The sequence below is a fragment of the Lycorma delicatula genome, chromosome 4, assembly GCF_047948215.1.
Source record: "Lycorma delicatula isolate Av1 chromosome 4, ASM4794821v1, whole genome shotgun sequence".
Taxonomy (NCBI): Eukaryota; Metazoa; Arthropoda; class Insecta; order Hemiptera; family Fulgoridae; genus Lycorma; species Lycorma delicatula.
The window spans coordinates 103,940,904-103,949,021 of NC_134458.1; the positions used below are offsets into that span (position 1 = coordinate 103,940,904).

The following is an 8,118-nucleotide window of genomic DNA, read 5'->3' on the forward strand; positions in this document are numbered from 1 at the left end:
AAATCTCTGAAAGAAGCGTTTTCTACGAAAAAAAATATCTCTCTCTCTTTTCTTTTGTCTTCAGTCATTTGACTGGTTTGATGCAGCTCTCCAAGATTCTCTATCTAGTGCTAGTCGTTTCATTTCAGTATACCCCCTACATCCTACATCCCTAACAATTTGTTTTACATATTCCAAACGTGGCCTGCCTACACAATTTTTCCCTTCTACCTGTCCTTCCAATATTAAAGCGACTATTCCAGGATGCCTTAGTATGTGGCCTATAAGTCTGTCTCTTCTTTTAAATATATTTTTCCAAATGCTTCTTTCTTCATCTATTTGCCGCAATACCTCTTCATTTGTCACTTTATCCACCCATCTGATTTTTAACATTCTCCTATAGCACCTCATTTCAAAAGCTTCTAATCTTTTCTTCTCAGATACTCCGATTGTCCAAGCTTCACTTCCATATAAAGCGACACTCCAAACATATACTTTAAAAAATTTTTTCCTGACATTTAAATTAATTTTTGATGTTAATAAATTATATATTCTGACTGAAGGCTTCAGTCAGAATATATCGTTTCGCTTGTGCTATTCGGCATTTTATATCGCTCCTGCTTCGTCCATCTTTAGTAATTCTACTTCCCAAATACATATATAGACCTTCTTTACATATAGACCTATATATAATATTTTTGACTCAAAAATTTCCAAAATTAGTAGATCAATTTCATCGAAACTTAGATATGCTGTAGTGACCTGAAAATTTGATGAAGATTGGTTTAGTGTTACTGAGTTATGCACAATTTAAGATCGACAACAAACAACATAACCTCAATTTTAGGTTATTTTTCATATGTATGAAAAATTTCAGGTACTTTTGTGTGATTTGGTGGTAAAAATGAATTTTCTTTATGTTTTGAGGTATGAGGATTACGAAAATACCATTCATGTATAAAATTTGTGGCTTGAAAATTTCCAAAACTACTACATCGATTTCATTGGAATTTAGATATGCTGTAGTAGTTTATCTGGAGTTGTGTATGTGAGAATTTGATAAAGATTGTTTGAGTCGTTCATGAGTTACGCTTAATTTAAGGTCGGAGACAGGCAAACATAACCTTAATTTGAAGCGCGTTGACTTTGTATTTGTATATTTTTCATACGCTCTTATATAGTGAATCACAGAGATGAGCGAGTTCAGACTTCATGGTTGCGTGTAGGATAGTGTGTTTAGGGTCGTTATTTCTTATTATTTAAGCAAATTACGGTTATAATAATTATTTTCCTTTTACGCGAAACTGTATGAATTGTATTTTCTAACAGAAAATAAATTTTAAGATTAAATATAAAAAAGTATACCTCTTTTAGTTTTCTCATTTAATTTATGTGTTGTATATTTCTTGCGCAAAAATATATACAAAACATATACAAAATAAAATAACGAAAAGTTGGTCATCTTGCGCAGAACTGCGCAAGAATTTTTTTTGATTTATTCAATTGTTATTTCTTGGATACCAGTCTGAACATGAAAATTGTCAATGGTTGTTCGTATATATAGTATTCTCCATTGGGGATTCGGCTAAATGGTATATAATTGAGTTGGATACTACCACACTTCTATCGAATTTCGATTACAGGAAAATTACTTAAAGAAACCTGATGAATATTAATTTCTTCAGTTAGGTTTATCAAAAATAGTTTTAGAAATTGTCAAAAAATTTATTAATAAGTAAAATAATAAATTTATAAAAGGTAATTGTGTAATATATAGTTTTAAACAAGGAAAAAAATCCCATAGGTCCCACCGAGATTTGAACTCGGATCGCTGGATTCAGAGTCCAGAGTGCTAACCATTACACCATGGAACCATACAGATAGTACAGCAATTTCTCCGTTATCTAACGTTTTACCACTTTAAAATGATAGATCAGATTTTTTTTTTGTAAAGGGCTTTAAATAATTTCAAGAAAAAAATTAAAACTGATGTTAATAAAATAAATAATTTTTTTTTCATGTCTTAGTTAATAAAATAATTTTATCTTAGTTTTATTATTTGTTCATATTATATATTATTAGTTAGTAATAATAACAGTCGATATTAGATTACGCGGAAAAATTTATTTTACGTTCGTATATATATATATATATATATATATATAAAATACATGGCTTAAAGCCAAATAAAAGTTGGCTAGCATAACTGATAAAACTATACATTTATTTAAATAAACTTAAAACTGAAATTATTTACTACCGGATTAAAATAACTTTGAAAGTAGAAATTCGTATTGAGTTACTTTAAAATTACGAAAAAATGTTATTTTGTTTTCATCTTCTTGTATAAGCAACATTTATAAGTTTATTTGTACAATATCTCTACCTATAAAACAAGATGTCCTGACTGACATATAATCAACGCCCAGCAAAAAAAAAAAGATGAATTTATGAAAAGTTTCTTCTTGCAGTGTAAGTGCACACTAAGAAAGTATTTTTTTTTTTTTTTTTTAATTTTGAGTTTAAAGGGCTAAAATGGGGTAACATTAAATTTTACTATTTATTATTTTTTTTAACTTCTCGATAACAAATGAAGATATAAACTTGTTTTTTGTTAAGTGTAATCTTTAAGTGAAACTCTAAAAACCAATTTCTAGATTTTTTTTAATTCGACCTTGAAAGGGGTGAAGAAAGGTAAAAAAAATTTGAAAAATGTTTGCAAATTTTCCTCGCTTCCGACTATACTAAACGAGATATTCACTCGAAAATGAAAAATCGGTCTTTCTTTTTTTAAATTAAATAAAAGAATTAAAATATGAAGAATTAAATAAAAGAATTTTTTATTTTAGAGATTTTTTTTCATGCATCAAAAATCTTAACTAGAATTCTATACATAAGAATTAAGAGGAGAGTGGAGGAAGTGTTAGGAGAAGATCAATTTGGTTTCAGGAAAAGTATAGGGACAAGGGAAGCAATTTTAGGCCTCAGATTAATAGTAGAAGGAAGATTAAAGAAAAACAAACCAACATACTTGGCGTTTATAGATCTAGAAAGGCATTCGATAACGTAGACTGGAATAAAATGTTCAGCATTTTAAAAAAATTAGGGTTCAAATACAGAGATAGAAGAACAATTGCTAACATGTACAGGAACCAAACAGCAACAGTAACAATTGAAGCACATAAGAAAGAAGCCGTAATAAGAAAGGGAATCCGACAAGGGTGTTCCCTGACTCCGTTACTTTTTAATCTTTACATGGAACTAGCAGTTAATGATGTTAAAGAACAATTTAGATTCGGAGTATCAGTACAAGGTGAAAAGATAAAGATGCTACGATTTGCTGATGATATAGTAATTCTAGCCGAGAGTAAAAAGGATTTAGAAGAAACAATGAACGGCATAGATGAAGTCCTACGCAAGAACTATCGCATGAAAATAAACAAGAACAAAACAAAAGTAATGAAATGTAGTAGAAATAACAAAGATGGACCACTGAATGCGAAAATAGGAGGAGAAAAGATTACGGAGGTAGAAGAATTTTGTTATTTGGGAAGTAGAATTACTAAAGATGGACGAAGCAGGAGCGATATAAAATGCCGAATAGCACAAGCTAAACGAGCCTTCAGTAAGAAATATAATTTGTTTACATCAAAAATTAATTTAAATGTCAGGAAAAGATTTTTGAAACTGTATGTTTGGAGTGTCGCTTTATATGGAAGTGAAACTTGGACAATCAGAGTATCTGAGAAGAAAAGATTAGAAGCTTTTGAAATGTGGTGCTATAGGAGAATGTTAAAAATCAGATGGGTGGATAAAGTGACAAATGAAGAGGTATTGCGGCAAATAGATGAAGAAAGAAGCATTTGGAAAAATATATTTAAAAGAAGAGACAGACTTATAGGCCACATACCAAGACGTCCTGGAATAGTCGCTTTAATATTGGAAGGACTGGTAGAAGGGAAAAATTGTGTAGGCAGGCCACGTTTGGAATATGTAAAACAAATTGTTAGGGATGTAGGATGTAGGGGGTATACTGAAATGAAACGACTAGCACTAGATAGGGAATCTTGGAGAGCTGCATCAAACTAGTCAAATGACTGAAGACAAAAAAAAAAATAAAGAAATTACATTTTAAGTGAATAGTATTTTCGTACTCTTCATACCTCAAAACGTAAAGAAAATTCAATTTCACTCCTCAATCTCACCGTGCAACCGAAAGTAATATACGTTTTTCGAAAAGTCGGTAAAAACGTATGGAAGATCGGGTAGTTTCTACCAGTGTAAACGCAAATTTTTTTCAGTGATTTTTTTATTTGCATTATATAAGATGTTATTATTTGAAAGATGAATTAATTACAAAACATTTCATAAAAGGTTTCAAAGAAAAATATTTCTACTTCATAACAAATCTAATCAAAACTAATCAAACCAAACGTCCCTGAGTTAGTCACGGTAACTGAATCTCCAAGGACCAAGCATGTATTTGTAACACACAATTTCTAATCAACATAAAAATACCTAAGTCTTTAGTATAATAATATGGAAACTAGATCATACGAATACAAAATACCTGTAAAAAAAGTTGATCAACGTTTATTACTTTTTTTGGTTTTAAATTCGGAATAAGTTTTTTTTATTAAAATTAGACTTTTATTAACTTTTATTGTAAATACAACAATTTTTTAAACATCATTTCAATTTTTTAATTTTTAAAAATAATATAAAAATTCTCCCAGAGAGGACCGAAACCGAGAATAAAATTCTATGATAATAAACAGAAGTTAATAAAAAAAAATGTAAAAAAAAAATTAAGCCATGGTTTTCGTTGTTATTACATTTACCAGGCAAACAGAAGAATAAAAAACAGAGCCGTATGCTCCGTATCCACCAAACGGATTTATTTATTTTATTTCTGCTTATTTTTTATTATATTTGTTTTTTAATATTGAAAATTTCATAACGTTTAACGACACTTATAAATGAAATATACGTACGATATAACAATAAAGTAATATTATAAAAGATCAGGCAGTAATATGTGTATATATGTGCGCACCCATGTGTATGCTTTTAAAATTGATAAAAGTAACATCAGAAATAAATACAAAATAAATAAATAAATAAAATGTTAACTGTTTATATTAAATTTAGCATAACCTATTCACTATTCCACAGTAAGTGGAATTAGAAAATGAAACATGAAAATTCCATTACTCACATTAAGTAATCCCTAATGTTATATTGAAACTAACCAAAGTATTTATACTTTAAACTAACGTTGTCGTTTTATTAATTTCCTTTTAAATTAAAATCTAAACTGAAAAAAATAAACAAACTACAAATTCAATTTAAAAATGTAGCCATTTATATAATTATATATATATATATATATATATATAAAATAATACATATAAATAAATTGTATAAAAGCTGGCCAACGACGTTAACAATCAATATATAGAGCTTAAAATTTAACTCTTTGATAAAAACTTAAAAATCCTTTTTCACAATCAACCTTGGTCAACCTATAAACTGATTACGTTTAAATATTTAGATTAAAACTACTCCCATTCTCACAAATTTAAAATTAAAAAAATAAATATATTATAACTGAAATTCAAGGCGATAGATTTATTAAAACAAAAAAATGTTAAAGGAAAAGAAAGAATTAGAAACTTCCACTTTTGGGAACGGAATTGAATTATTCGATCCGATATTATAAGTGATAAAATTCTTTACCATAAGAATACTTTCTCGTTCGGTTGAAAGAGTAAATATTTAATATATACACAACTGAAATTTTTTTTAGTAAAAAATAATAATACAGCTGATTTTTTTTTCGTACAAACAAAAAACATATTCTTATGTTTAACCGTGTTCGAAATATAAAAACATCCCCATTAGATTTATTGAAAAAAAATCTTTTAAATAAACTTTTCTAATACAAAAATTATTTCGTAATATTTCATGTTAAACTGTATCTGTGATAAGAAACAGATCTATACTTACAAAATTATCTGATAACTAGCGTTCGATACGCCTAAGTCTCGGCTGCCCTCACACCTTCCGGGCTCGAGCAATCTTTGCCCGAATTCATTTAAGCGTTCGTTCATAAAACATTGCCAAACAAAAAGAACCATCCAGCCCAAAATCTTCCTTATAGACAGCTACATGTTGGCGCCTCCTTCATATAACTTTGATATAAATAAAGCCAAACTTCTTTCTCGACAATAAACTATATCCTCGTGGCTGAAGACTACTTTGCCCTGAATGATACCCTCATAACTGACCACAAAAAAAATCAACCCCAAATACTAACATTTGAGACGACAAATTGAGGAGCTTTACTAAAAGATGGATTTTATATACAAAAATTACATTGTTGAGAGGAAAAAAATCAGGTGGTAGATGTATTTTTTTTACCGGTACTAATGTTTTTACTTTAGTCTTTAATAAATTATAAAAATTTAAGATAATTTGCATTTTATTAATTTAAAATTTGTAGTAACAGGCAGAAAAAGGATATATTTCAATCAAAAAAATTAAAATATATAAAAATACCAAAAATAAATAATTTATATTCATATTGTTTAATTGCATTTATCCACAAACAGCTTGGTAAATTTATGAATAAAGAGAAGGATTTCCTTTACTATTTTCAAAAATGATTCAATTAATATCTAACCACAATTTATACTTTTAAAGAATACAAAAACAGCGGTATAACAATGGTTACTTTTATTTTGTAAACATATTTCTTTATTGAGCTTATCAAAACAATCACACCTGTTCCTTTTAGTTGTATTAATAATAAATTCTGAATAAAATAGCTATTACTTCAACAACAAAAAATGGCGTATACCTGAAAAATATTATTCTTAAAACGTCTAATTGGTCGATTACAAAGAGAAAATGTAGTTACTATGCAGATGATAAGTTACATTTTTGAATATTTTACAATAAATGGTACTATTTCATCTTTTCAAAAAAAAATTCAGTAGTAATATAAGATTGCATAGGTTAAGATAAGGAATAAAATAAGAACATCCTTAATTGTTTTAACAGTAATATGAAGGGAAATTCAAACGTATCGGTAAAGAAACAACACGAAAAGTATAACACCTAAGTGAGCCAAAAACGCTGAACGTCGAATGATATTCAAATTCATAAAAAATATATACATCGTTTCATGAAAAGGTTGTATAAATAACATCATTACTTTCAGAAAAATAAATTATGACTAATTTATCTAGTAAACTAAATGTTCTACAGAGACTGAAAGCAATAAATTAATATAGCTGTTTTTGTTGTAAAGCAATGATTTATACCTCGGTATCATTAATTATTTAATCTGTTTCAACCAATTTTATTGAAACAGAACGGTTTCAGCGGAAGCAACACACGTATAGTACAGATTTTTTTAGCGTCATAACGTATGTAGTAATATGGAAGCCATATTACTATCATTCATTACTATCATCATTAATTATAAACCAGTTATCAAGGAAAAGTCTAGTAAGACTTTCCCGAAATTATTATTATTATTATTCATTTCTAACAAATTAATCTCTAATTTCTGCATACGCTAAGTTAGTAAAATTTATTTATCTCATGTTTTGGCGGTTTCATGGCATGTAATACAATATTAAAAAGTTAATTTTTCCACCATTTTGAGGTCTTATAGTTTATTTACAAAATTTATATTTATATATTTTACGAATTTTAGTAAACCTTACATTAGGACGTTTGAACCAACTTGATAGCTTACACCGTACACAAAAATCAAAATCCGTGACAAAAAGTGTTCAGACACACAAACACACACATATATATATATATATATATTAAATTCAATAACGAACTGTTCGTTTCTTGAAAATAAAATAAATAATGCTATCTATCATGTTTTTACAAAATTATGTACATAAATAACTTTTTACTTACAACTCTACAGGTAGAGAAAATAAACTTAACTAGTTCTTAAAGATAGGAAATATATACTTAAGCATAAGTGCTTCACCGTCAGTCGGGTAAAATTTTATGTAACCATTAAATGGTAAAAATTAGTGTTGAAGTATTTTTTTTATTTTTTATTTTTCTAAAAAGAATAATTGTTCAGTCCTTTTATTTATTCCTGCA

At 27.9% G+C, this 8,118-nt stretch overlaps 1 non-coding gene across 1 annotated transcript; it reads right to left on the bottom strand.

Moving 5' to 3' along the window:
* Positions 1 to 1,781: 1,781 nt before the first annotated feature.
* Positions 1,782 to 1,853, bottom strand: TRNAQ-CUG (transfer RNA glutamine (anticodon CUG)). The gene has a single exon. It is a non-coding gene; the product is annotated as a tRNA-Gln (tRNA).
* Between the last annotated feature and the right edge of the window lie 6,265 nt (positions 1,854 to 8,118).